Here is a 20,963-nt window from a genome sequence, read left to right as displayed (position 1 = left end):
TGTTTTTCTTTAAATGAACTTGCAAGCATCTTAACTGGAAAAGATGTTTGTCTCATAGCATCTCTCATATTGCATTCTTTAAAAGAGAAGTTTCTGTTGGAACAACAAACAGATCTAAAGAGGTACTTCTCCAACCACGTGTTGTGAAAATAATCAGCTCAGTGTGGCCCCATCGGTATTCTACAGTCGGCTTGGGGCTCAGAGCTCAGTTAGTCCAAACCGAGGCCCACTTGTGACAGGCCCAGGATCGCCTTCCCTCTTCCCAGAATATACAAGGAAACCAGAATCCAAAACAGGAAAAGCCTGTTTTCTATCTACCAGCAGGGGGTGTACATTCCTTTTTTTTCCATTTTCAAATTTTACAGCACACTGCTGACTTAACGTTCTCCCATCCAAGTACTAACCAGGCCCGACCCTGCTTAGCTTCCGAGATCAGACGAGATCGGGCGCGTTCAGGGTGGTATGGCCGTAGACTGACTTAACGTTCTTAGCACAAGAGCAGGACTTGAAAACTGAGGCTTTTGCCATCCATAGGACCCTGCTTCCGAGGAGTTGGTGTAATTACATTATTTTCTGGCTAAGGGATTCAGATCTCTGAAGAAACCCTTTCCCACTTGTACCCTTCAAGTTGCCAAATGGTGACGGCCTCTCACTCTGTTCGTTAGCTTTGTGTTGCGGTGCTAACAAATTACCACAACTGTGGTGGCTTTTAAACAATGCAGATTTCTTATTTTAGAGTTCTCCCGGTGAAAAGCCTAGCACAGATCTCACTGGACTGAAATAGAGATGTCAGCAGGGCTGTGCTCTCTAGTGGGGGCTCTAAGCAGAGTACGCCTCCTTGCCTTTTCCAGCTCCTAGAGGCCATATGCATTCTTTGGCTCCTGCCCTGCTTCCTCCAACTCCCAAGCCAGCAATGGCCGGTCGATTCCCCTCACATCACATCACTCTGGCCCTCATACTCCCATCTCTCTGTGACTCACCTCTGCTTCCTCTTCCATTTTTAAGGATCCCTGTGATTACTTTGGGCCCACCCAGATAACCGGGGACAATCTCTCTATTTTAAAGTCAGCCAATTAGCAACCATAATTCCATCTGCAACTCTTTTCCTCCTTTTCCTTTAAGGCAACATATTCACAGATTCCAGGAATGAGGATGGACATTTTGCAGGGCATTATTTCGCTTGTCACATTCTGTATCCCTGCTCTGTGTCTGTCTACCCTCTCACTTCTATCTCCAGGAATCAGTGACTATACATTTTTTCAGTATGTGGAAATTGCTAGTTTTAGTCGTTTGAAACTATGGAGTTTTATCCCCCTTGTTCGTTGTGCTTGCGATCACAGAGTTTAAAGATAGCCTTTATTGAAGCCTAAAATAATATAATGTCTGGGATTTGCTTTAAAATAATCCACCCAGGGGAAAATTGCCAGACAAATAGATAAAATAAGACTAGCAAAAGGGTGGTAATTGTTGAATTGGGTAATGAGTACATGGAGTTTAATTATATTCTTTTATACATATTTTCAAATGTTCAGAATAAAACGTTTTCAAAAATTGAGATCTTCTTACTGAGAATTCAACTGATTTTACCCCCTTAATGTTTCTTTAATATTTGAAAGGAAAAAAATTGATAAGACTAATCAAAACCGCAAACTAAGTATGTCATTTTTAAACGTACCAGTTTGAAATACAATTGACTTAAAAAATTATTGAGATATAATTTTACGATGAAATACTGTTGACTTTTGCAAAATTAAACTTTTTATTTTGAAGAAGCTGTAGAGTCCCATCTAGCTGTGAGACGAGAGATGGGGTGGATTCACATTTTCGTCACCACAAAGGCCCTTCATATCGCCCTTTATGTTGTCTGGATGTCAAATATTTATGACCTCTTCCAAATGAAAACCTTCTCAGGACTTTCCTGGGCCTTCCTCTCAGCTTTGTGTATCTTAAAATGGCCCACACCTATTTTTCAGAGCTGTCAAACCTACTGTATGACGGACATCCTAAAATGGTACAGACTAAATTTTAGGTACCATAGATGAGCTAGCAGAAGATGACTTCAAATAAGGGATTGAGAGCAATGCACAGGAGAGCAAAGAGGCATCTCGGAAGTCACCAACCGTGTGGCAGCTGCCTCCTCCACCATCCAGTCTCTTCCTTCCTCTCAGTTAAAGGGTTCATTGAAAAGCCTCTATGTTCTGGCCCTCTCACAGCTACCTGTGACGAGATGTGGCAACTATCTTTGGGCAAGGAAATGTAAGCACAGGGCGGCTGAGGACTTCTGGAAAGTTCTCAAAAAAAAAAAAAAAGTGGCAGGCTTTGCCTCACTCCTTTCTCTTTGTTCCTTTCTGTGGCCAGCAAGTGATCATCTGGGCAGAGAAGCAAAACAGTAGATGCCGTGGTCTCTGAAGATCTTGGAGTTGCCAAACCAGCACTGGAGGGCCTGTCTCTAGACTTCTTTTACTGAAAGAGTGATAAACTTTATCTTGTTGAAGCCACAATATTGGGCTTTTTTCTGTTTTAGGCAGACAATAGTCCAAACTGACGTAGGCAATCTTCTTATCTAGAGACAGAGGCAGTTCTCATTTGAGGCTTGAGTATGCTCTTTTGATTTGGAAAAAAAAAAAAAATCAATAGACCTTTTGATCATACAAAATCAAAGGCCCCAAAGGATTCCAGACAGAAGAGTTTGAGACCGTTGGAAGGTAAACAGCTCTGCAGAATAATGCAGAGTGGTACCTTCCTTTGAGCAGAGTCGAGGCTCAGCAGAAAGAGGGCTAGGATGGTAGAGAAAGGAAAAAGGAGCAGTCAGGAGGGTTCCCCTCATTCTAGAAGGAAAAAAGGGGATAGTGGAGGGCCTGTACCCTGAGTAGAGTTTAGGGTCAGGGACTCCCACATGTATCATCTATTCTCTCAAAGATGTTCCTGCCACCAGGGGCCTAAGGAGAGTGACTGCTAGTGTAGCAGCCCTCTGCAGAGACAGATCTAGAAGCCAGGGTATCAGTATGCATTAATTTTAAAGTGGATTTTTTGGGGCGCCCGGGTGGCCCAGTTGGTTAAGCGTCTGCCTTCGGCTTGGGTCATGATCCCAGGGTTCTGGGATCAAGTCCCGCATTAGGCTCCTTGTTCCGCGGGAAGCCTGCTTCTCCTTCTCCCGCTGCTGCAGCTCCCCCTGATTGTGCTTTCTCTCTCTCTGTCAAATAAATGAACAAAATCTTAAAAAAAGAAAAAAAAGAAGTGGATTTTTTTCTTTTCTGCTCCGTAATTTTCTTTGCTAATGTCCAAGCACAGTGAACATCTGTTTTGTTTTGTTTTGTTTCATTTGATTTTTCAGCATCCATTTTCCCTCTGGTAGCATGAAGGTATTTTCCTTCAGGAGCTCTTCCTCCTCCACTCTCATTCCTGTGTTTGGGTGGATTTGACTCCCCACCTCCAACCCCTTCATTCTGGCTCTCAGTCTCCAAGAGCATTTGTCACAGTGATTATTTAAGGGATATGCTAGGAACCTAAGCCAAATCCAAAGACCCAATGCTGGGATGTTTGCTGAGCTTAATGGGAAAGAAATGCCTTCTTTCTGCTCAACTTGCTAAAGTGCTGGAATGTAAGCCCAGAGATTCTGTATCTTACGCAATGCACGAAGAGAAAAACAGCATGAAAAAAAAAAGTTATAAGAGACGAAGAGACGATTGGCAGGAATTGAGCAATAGTCCAAAGCAAGAGGGCAAACTTGGGGGCGGAAATGGGAGCCTAGACCCTGCTACTTTGGCATTGAACAAATGATCTCTGAAACCTGAAGAACTCAAGAATGTTCCAGTTACAGTAATAAAATCAATATATCATGAATGAAATATATCTTCAGAAAAACTGCTCACAAGTCCAAGTGGGAAGAGCTGAATCAGACAGTTGGCTAACTTTACTCACATCTTTAAAGAAAACAATGAGTCAACAAGGCATAGAGGGAAAAGCCTGGGAGAGATCAAAGATGCTGAATCTGGCACTGCTTCTCCAAATCCCAGAGACTGGAGACACACTGAGTAGCCAACTTGACTATCTGTTTGTTAGTACTTCCATATAATGCCACTGAATGGACCCTTAACCTTTAAGTGTCACTCAACTTAGGCTATGTGTCAATTCAACACTCTTCAAACAACATTAAGATGATAATATCGCAGGGTGCCAGGGTTCCTGGGTGCTAAGCCTCAGTCAGTTAAGCAACCAACTCTTGGTTTCAGCTTGGGTCATGATCTTAGGGTCATGAGATTGAACTCCACATTGGGCTCGGGCTCAGCACAGTCTGCTTGAGATTCTCGCTCCCTCTTCCTTTGCCCCTCCCCCAACTTGCATGCATGCTCTCTCTCTCCCAAATAAATAAATAAAATCTTAAAAAAAAAGATGACAATTACACATCTGATGTGCTTCCCATGAGCACTATTAAGGCTGATGTAGGGCCCTGCAAAGGAGATGGGGGAGTCCAGAGCAAAACCATTTGAGAGAGGAGAAAGTCACACTACAGCTGGGAGACCAAGTCCAAGGATCAGGTCTGGATGGTCCTAAACAGAATCAGAATTTGGGGAAAGGGTGTGGAATTGGAAGGGCAGTTTTGGGTGAGGGGCTACACTTTCTGAGTCAGAGACACACTAATGAAAGATCAATTTGGGGGCCCCCTGGGGGTCACAGTTGGTTAAGCGTCTGACTCTTGGTTTTGGCTCTGGTCATGACCTCAGGGTCGTAAGATCGAGTGCCATATCTGGCTCCATGGTCAGTGTGATGTCTGCTTGAGTCTCTCCCTCTCCCTCTGCCCCTCCCCCCCAATAAATAAATAAATCTTAAAAAAAAAGATCAAAACTGGAAATGAACAAAGAGATTTTGGTAATTGTTCTAATCAGCCTGGAAGGGTCTGCATCTAGCCTTTGTTGGCTGAAGAGTGGAGCTGATCTGAGAGCAGGGAACCAGGTGCATAGGAACAGGGCCCTATTCTTGGTTCTAGTCCTTTGCATGATAGAAAGTTCCCTGCCCACTAGGGACCAAACCTCTATTTCATTAATGTTAGAAACACTATTTTAAAATTCCTTTGTCCTAAAGCTTTTTCCCCCTCTAAAAATGCAAATGTCCATGAAGAGAGTTAATACATTAAACATTACCCCTCATATTTACATTCTTAGAGAAATTTCTTTTTTTAAGCAAAAATTAAGTGCCCTCTATTTTATTACTTAAAAGAGTTTCATTGTTCCTACTAGTAAATGATTTTCTAAAAGTTAATTTTCCTAAGTTTGAAAATGAAAAATTCATGCAAATCAATGAAGAAATCATGCTGGAGATAAATAACGTATGTAATTTTCATGCTTAAAAAGCCCAAGCCATGAAATTATTAATATGCAAAAATGGATTGTTAATTTCCATACATTTGCGCATATATGTATTATTGTTTTCATGACAACGGGGTATGTGAACCATAAATTTATACTTTCCAAAATTATATAAGTCTTAAAGATTATCTACATCTGGCTTTGGAATGCCATTTCTTCAGAGGTATTTGTTTGGGAAAGAATAGCAGATAATGATCAGCAGGCAGACTGCCAGTTTTCAAAAGAACTGCTGGTTTGGCCTTGTTTCAGTACTTATATTAAAGACTTTATTTAATTTTCTACAGAAGAGAATTTGCATTGCTAAACTCAGAATATATAGTATGCATCCCTAATTTGGGTAAAACACCCATTCTGCCAGGGCTCCATAATTAGAAAACAACCATAAAAGCTATACAAAAACATATGTTAGTTTTCACAAATTTAAAGCTTTATTTGCAAAGCATCAGCCCACTCTACACAGGTGCTACACTGATCATGAATTATTGCTTAAGCTTATGTTCCTGGTCCTACTTAGCTCCTCCCTCTTCTCTTCTCCTGGCTAACTCCATCCGCCTGCTCTGAGCAAGTTAACAACCTCTGTGTGCCCTTGCATACCTTCTACCTACTCTTTTAATTAAACAAACTCATATACGTGGGGATTTCTTCATCACTGTTTTACAAAATAAAGGGGGGGTTATAAAATTTTTTGCATTTCCTTTCTCAGTAAAAATACATAGTGGAAATCTCTCCGAGTCAATTGATAGAGAGCTCACTCACCCTTTTAGCTGTATAATAGCCTGCGTTGCTTAATCTTCTATGGTGTGAATATTCCACCATTTAGTCAATTATTTCCTTAGTGAAGGTCATACACTTTGTTTCCAATTTTTTGTCCCTAGAAAAAGTGCTGCAATAAAATAATACATGTTCTCATGTAATAGTGCCTTTATTTGCAAGGACCAGGAGGAGGAAGATGATTGAGGCAAAGCTATGCATATTTTTCATTTTATTTTAAAGATTTTATTTATTTGTTTGAGACAGAGAGAGAGTGAGCAGGGGGGAGGGGCACAAGGATAGGGAGAAGCAGACTCCCTGCCAAACAGTGAGCCTGATGCAGGGCTCAATCCCAGGACCCTGAGATCATTACCTGAGCCGAAGGCAAACGCTTAACCAACTGAGCCACCCAGGTGGCCCTGCATATTTTTTATTTTAACAGGTAGTGCCAGATTGCGTTGCCAATGGTGTATATTGAATTCACCGCTCCAAATGCAGCGTATGAGCCAGCCCTCTCCTGTACTCCTGCATTCATCGCGGCTGCCACTAGCCATAGGCATTATGTTCTTCTCAATTATCGCATCTTGGTAAAAAGTGACTGTTGTTTTTTTAAATGTTCATCTTTGTTAATTTTATCACACACACACTCTGGTCCAGCTATTGTCTCTCTCACTCCTGTGCTGGCCTCCTTTCCATAGATGCACATAGACTTTTCTTTCACCCTAACAGATGAACCGTACCTAAGCTGGGGGAGGCTTCTTGGGGAGGGTTTTTGTTATTTCATTTGTTTGGTACTGTCTGTGGATTTTATTTCATTTTCCCTAGCTTCAGGTTTTTAATGCAAAATGTCATGTCAGGCTGATATTTTTCCTTTTTAAGTAAATTCTTTCTATCCAACAGATTCTAAAATTAGTACTGTTGGATATTTCAGAGTAGACTCTGAAATAAAATAAAATAAAATAAAATAAAATAAAATAAAATAAAATAAAATAAAATAAAATAAAATAAAAAATAAAATAAAATAAAATAAAATAAAATCAGTACTTCGACTCTTGGAATTCAGGAATTTTACAACATGCTTGTGTGTAAGTAGATATATCTGTTGTTGTTGTTTTTAATCAATCTGACTGGAATTCAGTAAGGCCTTTCAATCTTCAGATTCAAATTGTTCTTTCCCTCTGAGAAATTTTCTTCCTTTTTTTGTTCCATTATTGCCTCTCCTCCATTCCTTTTTTTTTCCTTCTGGTAATCTTGCATCTCCTGCATCTGTCCTCCATGTCTTGATTTTTTTCACCATTTCTATTGCTTTTTTTTCTTCTCTCTGTATTTTGAAATCTTTCTTCCACTTTCCAGACCACTAACTCAGGTTCCAACATTACCATCTTTTCTTTATTTTAAAAAGAAATTTATTTAAGTACTCTCTGCACCCAATGTGGGGCTTGAACTCATGACCCCGAAATCAAGCATCTCACACTCTTCTGTGTGGACCGAGCCAGCCAGGCGGCATATTCTTTAAATTTATCTACTGACCTGTAAAATGAGAAAATTATGCTTAATGCTTTCAGACATTCTCTTTCACACCATAACTGAAACTTGTTAAAGTCTCTTGCTTTTTTGGGGCACCTGGGTGGCTAGGTTGGTTAGGCCTCTGCCTTCAGCTCAGGTCATGATCCCAGGGTCCTGGGATTGAGCCCCCAGTCAGGCTCCCTGCTCAGTGGGGAGCCTGCTTCTCCCTCTCCCTCTCCCTCTCCCCCTCCCCCTGACTTGTGTGCATGTGCGCACATGCTCTCTCTCTCAAAATAAATGAATAAAATCTTTTTTAAAAAGTCTCTTACTTTTTTGGTGGTGACTCAAGCTGTCATCTTTCTCCTACAGCAGTTTGCATTTTGTGAGGAGTCGTCTGATGCATTAGTTATCTATTTGCTGCAAAACAAATCACCTCAAAACTTTGTGTCTGAAAATAATAAGAAGCATGGATCATCTCTGGAGAATTCAAATGGAATAAAAGGGAGCCCAAGAAAAGTAAAAGTCTCCTTTCTGCCTCAGAGATCCAGTTCCATCTACCCATCCACCTATCCAGAGATAACTGTATTTTACAGTTAAAAAAATTTCTAAGTGTATATAAAGAAATGTTTTTGCCTTTTTGTTTTGATAATTTTAGACTTACAAAAAATCACAAAAATAGTACAAAAAACCACATATCCTTCACCTAGAACTTTTGCAAATATTAGCATTTTGCCACATTTGTTTTATTATTCCTTCCCTCTCGTATATATACATAATTTTTCTCTTTATGTAGTCTCTTTCTCATACACACACACACACATACATATATATCACACATTTTTTTCTGAAAAATTTGAGATTGGATTGCAAATATGATGCCTATTTACATCAGTGTGTGTTTCCTGAAAATAAGACAATTTTCCCTTATAAACATAGTATAATTATAAAAATCAAGACAGTAACATCAATTTGATATTATTATCTAATCTATAGACTTTATTCAAATTTTAGTAATTATTTTACTAATGTCTTTTATATCCGAAGAAAAAGGATTTTTTTTCTGCTCCAGGATCCAATCCAAGATCACACATTGCATTTAGATGTCATGCCTTTTTAGTTTCCTTTAAATTGGAAGAGTTCCTCAGTCTTTGTTTTTCTATAGGTAACATTTTTATAAAATCACAAATAGAATAATTCTATTTACATTTATGTTCCTTGTCTTTTCCCCTTACTAATCTAATTTTTCATTTCAATACATAGGCATTTTCTCATTCACTACATTGACTACACAGTATATTGTATCAGTCAGAATGATCTAGTTTCTGTCATGATAACAAACAACACCAGAATCTCAGTGGCTTAATGCTGCAAACATTTATTTCTTGTGTATGGGACAGCTCTTGTCCTCCCTGTGAAGGCTCAGTGCTCTGGTTGCTTCTGTGTCATGCCTCTTCCTCCCAGTGTGTGTTTCTACAAATGCTGTACCAGAAGAGCATGGAGAGCATCACATGGACTCTTAAAATCCTTTTAAAATTTCAGAGGACAAAGCAAATCACATCAGCATGCTCACCCTCAAAAGGGTAGAAATGTATTCCTTCCACCTACCCAGAAGGAGAAGGAATCAAGAAATAATGGCAAGGACTGGTAATATCCGCCACGTGTATCATTGAACGGGCATACCATAACTTATTTAAGTAGTCCCTTATTTATGGACATTTAGATTGCTTCTGTTTTTTTTTCAAAAACCTTTATAGATTTATTTTTGCACACTTGTATGAGTATATCTACAGTATAAATTCCAAGAAATGGAATTGCAAAAGCAAAGGGAATGTGCATCTAAAGTTTAGGCTGCCATTTTGAGCTTTGTGCAAGATGAGTGAACAGAGGGAGCCCGACAACAGGGACAGAGACAGAAAAACAGAAGAGAGAGATGGGAGAGACAGAGAAAGTAGATTTCAAGACTGACTTTCCATTTTACGAGCCCTTTGAATCTTGACTGTTCATGTCTATTAAACTGCAGTATGTATTCAATAAGCTCTTGTTTTTACTTTTGCATGTTTGAGTGGGTTTTTGCTACTTGTCATAAGTTGCACCACAGTTGGAGGGGACAGAAAGAAGGATGGCATGATCATTCCTCTCATTTCAGTTTTCAACCCAGCAAAGAGTTGGGACATGGAAAGGGCTGAGCACTCAGTTATCATACCAAAGTTTCCCCACTGGACCAGTGTTTTGTAAGCTGAGCTGCTTTTAAATCCGGTGCCAATGGTTGATAAAAGTGAAGCTTACCTAGATCTGGAATAAGAGTACTGCCCAAGGAAAGTCTTGATTTTAAATTCTATCTCAGGATAAGTTCTTCTCATTTTTGAAAACGCAGCTCAGATTCCACTTCATGAAGGGTCGTCAACTGCTACCAGAGCTCATCCTGATCTTCAATTTTTCTATCTTTATAACACAAGACATACAAGCAGCCCACAGTTGGTTTTATACTGTTCTCTGTTTGTCTTATTGTTAGAAGGAGTTTTTAAGTTTTAAGTTCTTTTTAAGTTCTTCTCTCTTCAGTAGAGAAAATATTTTATATCTATTTTGAATTTCCTAAGAACCCTGTGGATAAAACACTTAAAAAAGGTGCAACTATTGACTGATTGCTTCTACCTAAGTTATATAAACCTGGCTTAAGTTGAGTGTATTTATAAACCACAAATAAAATGAAGGACAGCTCAGCTAAAACCAACATGTGGTTCCCATCTGCCACATTCCCCAAGGAATATAGATTATTGCCTTGGTGATATAACTGCAGCAATTCTGAAAACAGACAGCAGACTCCTGTGTGTACCATCCTAGTGACTACAGACCTTTTTCTCAGATTTGTATCAATTTAAGTAAGCCTGCCCACATTCTCTATGCATATTTATAGAATATGACACTGTCACTAATCACTCTATAGGTTTATTTATTTTAAAGTATTGGAAGCCTCTTTCCCCCTTTCTTAGACAATCATTCTATAAATGTTGGTGTATATCATTCCCCTGCATTTTTTCATATTTTTACCATACTACTATGTATCCATAAATAATATATACTATTGTTAGGGGTGCCTGGCTGGTTCAGCCGGTAGAGCATGTTTCTCCCGATCTTGGGGTCATGGGTACAAACCCCACATTGGGCATAGAGCTTACTTTAAAACACACACACACACACACACACACACACACCATTGTTGCACATGCATGTTTTAAGTCATAAATGTTGTCATACCCTTATTATTCTGCAATCTTCCTTTTCCCTCTTCATAATACATACTTGTAATTTATCTCATGTTAATATGGTAACTCTAGATCACTTAACTATCTAGAATTTCATTTTCACAAACCCATTTTCCTGTTGATACACATTTAAGTTACTTCGAGTTTTTCCCAGTTTCAAAAAAATGCCGCAAGGATGTGTTCTTATGCACATACACAGGAGTTTGTCTATGGTATATACCTGACAAGTGGAATTGCTGCATATGCTTATCAATTTTGATAATGCCTCCATTTGATAAATGGGTCTCCAAAATGATTGTAACATTTCAACTCCCACCAGTAATACGTGAAAGTACCATTTCTCCCGCATCCTCCCTTGATTTGTGTTAATTTGGTCTGCCACAATGAATAGACTTTTAATAAGCCAAGCCCTGCCCTGACCACTGTGTGGCTTTTGGGGATCAATATCTTGTGATCCACCAGGTGGGAAGCTCTCATTCTTTTGTTATATATCAATTCAATCAAGCTTATTAATTTTATTTCTTTTGGCCAACTTGATCTATTAATTAAAGGGGTGTTAAGATCTTCCCTCTTGATTATGATTTGGTTGAAGATCCTTCTATGGTTCTTGCTTTTTCTATCTTCTGGTAAATTATTCTTTTTTATTCCTTTTTATCAAACAGTTTCTTGTTACCCCAAATGATGCTTTTTATCTTAGATTCCATTTGTTTCCTCTTAATTCCATTAAATACTATTATTTTTCTGCATGTTCTTCTTTTTCATTTGTATTGGATCGTTACATTTTTCCTTTCTTTTATTTTCAAATTTCTGGATGGTTGTAAGTGTGTTTCTTACGTATGTATGTACTTAGCAATCTCTATACCCAACGTGGGGCTAAAACTCACGATGCTGAGATCAAGAGTCACATGTCACATGCTCTACAGACTGAGCCCCAGCCAGGCACCCCTTAAGTGTGTTTCTTGAACTAGATATAAATTTGTTTATTTGCTTGCTTGCTTATTAATCGAAGGGGATGCTCTTTTAGTAAATGAGTTCTACCCAATAAACTCAAACAGTGATCCTGGTGTACTTGGATTTATTCTTTTTTTTTCCTTAAGATTTTATTTATTTATCTGACAGAGTGAGACACAGCGAGAGCGGGGACACAAGCAGGAGGGAGTGGGAGAGGGAGAAGCAGGCTTCCCGCCGAGCAGGGAGCAATCTTGAGTTCTGTGGAGTTGTTTTTCGTTTTTTTTTTTAAAAGATTTTATTTATTTATTTGAGAGAGAAAATGAGAGAGACAGAGCGCGCACATGAAGAGGGGAGAGGGTCAGAGGGGGAAGCAGGCTTCCCGCGGAGCGGCGGCCCGACGCGGGGCTCGATCCCCTTTGTTGATTTCGAAGCTATGCATTGTATTTCCATTTTTTAACATAAATATTTAGCTCTACATTTTTCCTACAAAGTCTTAAGTTATTCAATGATTTTTTTCTTCCTCCTAAATAATACATAAAGTTAAGCATGTTTTAACTACCTGTTAAGCACTCCCATATTGTTTTTCAAACCTCAAATTAGTTTTGTAATAGTTGATTGTATTTACCTACTTAAATTATCATTTTTTTCAAGACTTGTTTATTTGAGAGAGAGAAAGGCAGACAGAGAGAGAGACAGAGAGAATGTCAAGCAGACTCCATGCTGAGCGCAGAGCCCAACGCGGGGCTGGATCCCAGGACTCGGAGGTCACAACCTGGGCTGAAACCAAGCGGTGGATGTTTAACCAACTGAGCCACCCAGGTGCCCCTACTTAAATTATCATTTTCTGTGCTCACTATTTTTTCTTCCATCTAATTTCTTCCCCTAGGTTATTCTTCCTATTGCAGTATATCTTTTGATAGGTCTGTGGTTATTGAGTTCTCTTATTTTTGTATATTTCTTTTGCATATTTTGTCTTTCTAAATATGTATTTTCATCAAGCATTTACGCTACCTTTCTCATACAGTGTAAGCTAGTAAGTCGAGGAGAAGTTTTCCATTATGGAAGTATTCTGTCAACTAAATAAAGAAGTAAAAATTAAATTTAAATGTCATCATTTTGAACTTCATAATGGATTAATGGATTAATGACTGCCTGCCTCACACAGAGAGATCCTCAGCTATTACATGTCTCCTACATGGCACTTACAAAGAAGCTGGATCCAAAATTATAACTGAATCTGATCAAGTCCATAATCCCATTACCGGTTGGAAAATGCAGAAGAACCGGGTAAATTACATGGGAACGTGACTAGCAAAATCCAGATACGAGAAACTCTATAAGACAAATCAAACAACCCAGTTTCTTCCAGAACTAAGTTGTAAAGAAAAAGGTAGGGGGCGGGCAAAAGGAGAATGGAGGGGTGCTTGGAGAATGGGAAGAAACTTAAAAGATGGATACTCTTTTTCTTAAACAGTTTATATTATTATTTATTTATTTGACAGAGAGAGAGAGAGAGCACAAGTAGGCAGAGCGGCAGGCAGAGGGAGAGGGAGAAGCAGGCTCCCCGCTGAGCAGGGAGCCCAATGCGGGGCTCGATCCCAGGACCCCGGGATCATGACCTGAGCTGCAGGCAGACGCTCAACTGACTGAGCCACCCAGGCACCCAAAAGATATATACTCTTTACAAAGCAAGTTAAATTATAGGGTTTAGAGATGTCTTGGGTGATCGGAAAGAAAACAAGAAAATGATGACCATAAAAGTGAAGATGTGTTTACTTTTAGGTGAAAGGGAAAGCACTGGGATTGGGACAGGGTACATGAAAGACATCTGGGGTACCTGGGGAATGGACCCACTTGGGATATAGCACAGAACAGGTCCAAGTCCCCAGCCCTCAGGGAGTCTGCATCGTATTGAGAGAGGTAAACCAATAAATATATAATACCATGACAGTTAGTGATATTAGTGATAAATGCTCAAAAAAATATAAAGTATGATTGATCCCAAACCTCTAAATAAGTGACAACTGAGTTTCACTCCTAACATAAAATATATGGAAAATGTAATTATTTGATAAAGCCAATAAGTAACCATTTTTTCTAATATATGGCCAATTAAGAGAAGAAGATAAAGAGAAAATGAAGGAAATGAGAGAAAAAGAAATAGAATCACAAAATGTGAGGCCAAAGATGATGCACGGGGAGAGAGATACCCACAAAGGCATAAAGGAACATGCACAGCCCAGGGCCAGAATTTTATGGAGTAAAACCCTTTACTACTGCTACAAATTCATGACGCTGTGTAGAGACAAGGTATGTTCTCTTGGAGCTTCCCTTTCAGATGACAATCAGTCAAGGTCTGGAGAACCTATGTTGGCCCTAAAATTTGGTCCCTATTTGGATCCAAACACCCTGGGCTGAAGTGACACTTTATGACCACATTTCTGGAAACCGATTTTGTAGGGAAAATAAAGGTGAAAGGTGAGTATCTGCCACAGAAGAGTATCTGCTGCAGAGGTGCCTGAGCAAACCCCCCAATTTAGCCAGGACTGGTAACTACATGCCCCGCAGTTCCCTTTCCTTGCGGCCAGGCAGGGTCACAAAATGGATGCAGAGAATGCAGAATGTGCCTCCCTCTGTTCACCTTGGAAGGTTCATTTATAGCTCATTTCTCCGGATGCAAAAAGGAAGTCAATCTCACTACCTACAGCAGTAACAAAAATGGCAACAAAATGACTGTGGTTTTTAATTTCTTCCCCTTGTGGCAGCTTCAGTTTGTCCTGTTATTACTGGATTTATTAGAAATAACTATCCAAGTCAATAAAACCACAAAGAGTTATAAGCCCCATCTCATCTAGAAAGAAGGATCCTAAATGCAGCCATAATTCACTTTAAATATATATAGTTTATGTATATTACATTATATACATACTTATATATTATGTAATAATTGCCCAATAATATTATAGCTATATTTTGACTTACAAAGATAGGGAATATTAACATTAGTTGGCAGACTGAGAGGACAGAAGGTCATCAGAGCAATAATCCACCATTTAGCAGTACGACCTCAGCCAGATGCTGTCTCATAAGTCTTCCAGTAATACTGATTTTTCCTCTTTGTAACAAAAACAGATTTTTATCTTGGTTATAAAAGTAATATAAAAAGGTAACACATTAAAGTAATGGACCAATAAACATATAAAAAATGCTTCAGGGGGCGCCTGGCTGGCTCAGTCAGTAGAGTGTGCAACTCTTAATCTCTGGGTTGTGAGCTGAGCTCCACATTGGGTGTAGAGATTACTTAAAAATAAAATCTTTCAGAAAAAAAAAGAAGGTGCTTCAGAAAAAAAGTAATACAAACTCTTTATTTTAAAAACTTAAACACTAGAGGGGCGCCTGCGTGGTGCAGTGGGTTAGCGTCCGACTCTTGGTTTCAGCTCAGGTCATGATCTCACAGTTGTGAGACTGAACCCCGAGTGGGCTCTGTGCTCAGCTTGGAATCTGCTTGAGATTCTCTTTCTCCCTCTGCCCCTCCCACTCATGCTCTCTCTCTTTCTCTCTGAAGTAAATAAATAAATCTTTAAAAACTTAAACAGTAGAAAAAGTAGCAAAAAACTAAAAAAAAAAGTAGCAAAAAACTAAAAGTCACCTGTACTCTCTCAACCAAGAAATCTACATACCCAGACTTTTCCCTTTTCCTATAAATACGTGCACGCATGTGTGTGTGCATGTGTGCATGCTCACACACACACACAGTTTACAAAAGCAGGCTCACTCTAAACATGTTGTTTATAATCTTATTTTCTTACTTAATATATCATAGATATTTCTGATATGTTATAGAATGGAAAAGGAAGTTACTGAATTATACATTATGTTCAAGTATGACTCATATTTTAAGATTTCTCTATGTTTAGGGATGCCTGACTGGCTCAGTCAGAAGAGCACGTGACTCTTGATTTCAGGGTTGTGAGTTTGAGCCCCATGTTGGGTGTAGAAGTTACTTAAAAATAAAATCTAAAAAAAAAAAGAAAAAGGCTTTTGTAAGTTTATATCTAGATATAAATATAAATCTAGATACACTGATATATGATGTTGTTTGCACAGGAAGTGACCTGGCAGGGTACAAACTGAATTTTTAACATCAGGAAATGGGATGAAAGGGTAAGTAGAAGGAACATTACATTTGTATTTTATTTTTATTTTTAAGATTTTATTTGTTTATTTGAGAGAGAGAGAGCACAAGCAGGGGGAGTGGGAGAGGGAGAAGCAGGCTTCCCGCTGAGCAGGGAGCCTGATGCGGGCTCGATTCCAGGACCCTGGGATCATGACCTGAGCCGAAGGCAGATGCTTAACCGATTGAGCCACCCAGGCGCCCCAAGAAGAGTTTTTGATAAGAGAAGAGAATTAAAAGAGGAAAGAACAAGGAGTACTGGGATACTGGACATATGGGGTGTGTAGAGGTAAAAAAAAAATAGTAGAGAGAAGGAAAATGAAATTTATACATTTCTTTGGGCAGGAAGTGCATCTTGTTCATCCTTAAGCGTCATGCTTAGCACATGACAGCCACTAGGTAGATACGTGTAAAACAGATGAGTCAGTGGGTAAACAGCTCTGCTCACCTCACAGCTTTGCTGATGAGTTGTTCTGCCCAAAGCTGCATTCTCAGGGCTATTTTGGGGCGACCACTGCTCTGCTATTCTGACTTCCTTTCCTCAGAATTGCTCATATAGATAGGATGCCAGAACCTCATTGCTAACAGATGTTAGTTCACTGCTGTAACAAACAACTGTTCAGTGCTAACACATTTTGCATTGAGGTAAAACAGTAAGATGTCTATTTATACAGGATAAATGTTTCCCTATAGAATAAAAAGAGATTCTTATCATCAGATGTTTGGTCAGGTCAACAAGGAGTTCTGCTTCCCACTCCTCATGGGTCTGATCATTTCAAAACTGACCCCACTGGGGAAGCATGAGGAGACTGGGGGACAAGGGATAAACAATGGATCTTTCCCCACTGTTTAGTTTCTTTCCACTGTTGGTGTTTATGAACTTATTATATAATGTAGCAAAATGATGACTCAAGCACAGAGTCACCACTCCCCCAACTCCAGTTGGATCTGAGGAAAAGGGAGGAAAGCTAATGGAGCAGGAGCGCGTTTGCTGCCGGCAGAGGAGAGGGTGGGGGTAGAAAAAGAACAAATAGTATATCATGTAAGAGCCAAGTTGAGACTCTTTTATTGATAACAATTTTCTCTTTGGTGATGAAAAAATATATTGTGTTAAGATGCTAAAGTTTATGTCAAATCCTCAATGATGGACACCAAAAGTTGCTATGGCAATTATCTCCTTTGAGATTCATAAAGCTTGGACCTTTATCTTGGTTCCCAGTGCACCTTCAGTGCCTACCAGACAGTGGGTACTCCATAAATAACTGTTGGATGGATGAGTGAATATTTAATACTAAGGATTCATTATTCTTCTGAAAATGAGTAGAAAACCTTTAACAAGTTAAATCTAAGTAATTGGGAAGCAACTTCAAGGGTAGAGGAGTATATTCTGGGATGTGTTTTATGCCTGACAAAAACAGCAGTGACCATTCCTTGGTCTCAAACTAAGTCACCCTGAAAAATCTACCCATCTCCAATTGTTCTCTATTGAAAGGTCTTAACCTGGGGCTGTCTACTCCAAGTAATTATTCAGATAATTTTTACTAGCAAAATCCTAAGATAGGTGCTTCCCTCTCCACTTTGTTCTGTCAGTGTAGATGTGATCTAAGGCAAGTGAAAAGAAGCCATGTTATATAAACTGATGCAGGGTCTCAGTCTAAGCTGATGTTTTTTTCCTTCATTATCCTGTGAATTAGTACAAATTAGAGAAGGTGATTTGAGGTAACTCTACAAGATAATTTGTTTTTAAAAGATTACTCTGAGGGTGCCTGAGTGGCTCAGTCGGTTAAGCTTCTGCCTTCAGCTCAGGTCATGATCCTGGGGTCCTGGGATCGAGTCCCGCATCGGGCTTCCTGCTCCGTGGGGAGCCTCTCTCTCTCTCTGTCTCTCTGTGTCTCATGAATAAATAAATAAAATCTTTAAAAAAATAAAAGATTACTCTGAAATTGAGCTAATGTTATTTTTCTGTCAATTAAGATAACTGCCCATCCTCCACTGAATTTTTCACTCAAGTCTTTTGTGGCTTATTTAAGATAGTTGCATCTAGTCCAAATCATGGCATTGTTTCACATTAAATAGAATTTGTAAACCTGATACCAAGCAATTTAAGTATAAAGGTCCTCCTGCACATTAAATACACAAGTTGTAAGTAATCGCATCCCCAGAGAATCCAGAGATAGAAATGCCTCCTTTAATCCATTTCATATGCCATTGTGTGGAGCTATAAACGTACCAAATATATACATGATACAAATTTTGGTATTGTGTTAAACATAAATTCAGTTACTATTTACAAAATCAGAAGTTACAGTTCTAATGATTGAAGTTTCCAAGTTCAAACTGTTTGCATAAGAATGATCATTAAAAGTATCAACACTTTGGGGCACCTGGGTGGCTCAGTTGGTTAAGCGTCTGCCTTCGGCTCAGGTCATGATCATGGGGTCCTGGGATCGAGCCCCGCATCGGGCTCCCTACTCAGCGGGGAGTCTGCTTCTCCCTTTCCCCTGTGCTCTCTCTCAAATAAATAAATAAAATCTTTAAAATAAAATAAAATAAATAAAAGTATCAACATTTCAGTAAATTTGATAAAGCTGGTTACAATCACACACACCACAGTTGGTGCTGCTTGGAGACAGTATACGTCATGATTTCTTAAACCAATAAGTTCTCACTTTCAGCAGTTTTTGTTATGGTAGCCAATAGATAGAGTTGTTACAAACAAAGGTGTGAGAAAAAAAGTCAAGCCTGCCTCTCCCCAAACCATATTCCAAATCCCCCAATACTACCTTGTTATTAATCTACATCAGCATTGTTTTGATGGAACGTTTTGGATAATAAGCAAAAGGCTACATGGTCAAGTCATTCTCACCTCGCTGCGCTGCCCTACTCATAATAAAGCAGAAGTGATTTATGTCTTCAAAGGAAGAGGCACGTCCTTGAGTCAGCCAGTGTGGTCATGATCGATGTCCCAGAGTTGGAGGTGTTGACACAAAACTCATCCAAAAAAGCTGAAAGACAGACACCAAGGAGAGGAAGGAAGCATTTGGAGACTACTAAGCGATAAAGGGCTGCACAAATCAGCTTGCCGCCCATCAGAGAACAGTTGGACTTGACCTCACACGCATTGTTAGGTCAGTTCCTTGCCCCCATCTGTGCCAGCTTGGAGAGTCCATTTCCCTTGGCCTTTGTAATAGTTGACTGTATTTACCTACTTAATCAGTTAGTCAAGGGGTCCTAGACAAGACTCGGAAATCAGCATTTTTGTGTTACTACTTTGTGCCTTGGGAACGCCTAGGTGCCTTTCCTACTCAAGCACCTGGTGCCTTGACCTCATTAAAATATGCTCTCAGATCCTTCAAGCACACAAATTGCTTCATACAAAATAAATGCTCAGTATACATTTTCGTTTTCCTCCTCCTTTGCCATAGTCAAATTACTGACGAAAATGTGCTTTTATTTATTCTAGAGTATTTTTATTTTCACAGATACCAAATCCTGGAATCAATGGAATGAGACAAGAGGGAGGAATTTTAAGCAGCAAGTCTTGCGACTGCCTACTTCATTTGTATATGAGTCTTTTGGATCAGCTAAAATCTCAGCACACTCCATGAGGGAGGCAATCTTCAGAGTGCTTTACAGCGAATATGTCATTTCCCCCAACAACGCTATGAGGTAATATATTAGCCCATTTGGGCTGCTATGACAAAAATAGACGGGGTGACTTAAACAACATTTATTTCTCATGGTTCTGGAGGCTCGCAGACCCAGGATCAAGGTACCAACAGATTCCGTGTCTGGTGAGAGCTCACGTCCTGCTTTATAGACAGCAATCTTTTCTCAGTGTCCTGACGGGGTGGGAGGGGTGAGGGAGCTCTCTGGGGTCTCTTCTATCTCATCATGAGGGCTCCACCCCCATGACCTAGTCACCCACTAAAGTCCCCACTTCCAATTATCATCCACTTTGGGGTTAGGTTCAACATATGAATTTTGGGAGGACACACACGTTCAGCCTATAACAGGTAGATACTGACATTAGCTTCATGTTATAGGCTGAGGAAAGTGGGCCTCTGGAGGGTGAGAACTTTCCCAAAATCACACAACAAGTAAGAAATGGAACCAGGGCATCTGCTGTGGGGCCTGTGCCTTAAGCCTGTGCCATGTCCTAGGTGGGCTCTCGACTGAGGGAAAGGGCTACACCAGTTGATTAATCTCAACACGTTCATTCTTTTCAGGGACCTTGAGGCTGGTTACGGATCCCCCATCTAAAGGCTGATGTAGGAGGCAAAATAATGACCTCCCAAAGATGTCCATACTTGTAATATCCAGAACTTGTAAGTTTGTCCCCTTACATGGCAAAAGGAACTTTGCAGATGTAATTAAGGTTATGGACCTTAAAATCGGGAGATTATTTTGGATTATATTGGTGGGCTCAATTTAATCACATGAGACCTTAAAAATGGAAGTGGAAGACAGATGGATCAGAGAGATGAGACCAAAGAAAAAGGAAGGTAAATTTCAAGTATGAGAGGGATTCAAACGACTGCTGCTGGCTTTGAAAATGAGGAAGGAAATAGGGAGCTCAGTCCTATAAACCACGGGGACCTGAATTCCGCCAACAACCCCAAGTGAACAAAAAAACACCCTGATCTTCCCCCGAGCCTCTGAAAAGGAATGCAACCCTGCTGATGATAACTTGATTTAGTCCAGTTAGACTTGTGTCAGATGTCTGATGTAGAGAAGGGCAAGATAATAAATTGTTGCTGTTTCAAGCCACCAAGCTTGTGGTAATTTGTTGCAGGAGCAATAGGAAATTAATGATTGGTTAGTTCCTTTATTCAAGTTAACTAAATTCCCCTAATGCCTAGTCAGGAAGGGAAATGCACAAAATTGTCTGACTCTGGTCCTTCTCTTACATGGAAAGAAAAGCAAAAATGCATGAGGCAAAGCTGGATTGTT

At 39.6% G+C, this 20,963-nt stretch overlaps 2 long non-coding RNA genes across 3 annotated transcripts in view; both read right to left on the bottom strand.

The window, feature by feature from the left end:
- Positions 1 to 400: 400 nt before the first annotated feature.
- The window catches only part of LOC141371822 (uncharacterized), a 30,074-nt gene continuing 9,511 nt past the window's right edge, over positions 401 to 20,963 (bottom strand). The window contains exons 1-2 of one of the 2 annotated variants that reach the window (XR_012377065.1): positions 6,123 to 6,245; positions 401 to 3,193 (exon numbers count right to left, since the gene is read on the bottom strand). This is a non-coding gene — a long non-coding RNA (uncharacterized lncRNA). Of the gene's footprint in view, positions 3,194 to 6,122; positions 6,246 to 20,963 lie in introns of those variants that run through there. The other variant, XR_012377064.1, reaches the window with a different exon arrangement.
- LOC141371821 (uncharacterized) lies at positions 7,172 to 19,099 on the bottom strand. Its single transcript, XR_012377063.1, has 4 exons — positions 18,877 to 19,099; positions 9,909 to 10,064; positions 7,952 to 8,070; positions 7,172 to 7,646 (listed from the first exon to the last, which is right to left on the bottom strand). It is a non-coding gene; the product is annotated as an uncharacterized lncRNA (long non-coding RNA).

The sequence above is a fragment of the Callorhinus ursinus genome, unplaced genomic scaffold (assembly GCF_003265705.2).
Source record: "Callorhinus ursinus isolate GAN/ISIS: 27379988/994484 unplaced genomic scaffold, GSC_fseal_2.0 scaffold3, whole genome shotgun sequence".
Lineage (NCBI taxonomy): Eukaryota > Metazoa > Chordata > Mammalia > Carnivora > Otariidae > Callorhinus > Callorhinus ursinus.
This window is presented reverse-complemented; position numbering and strand designations above follow the sequence as displayed.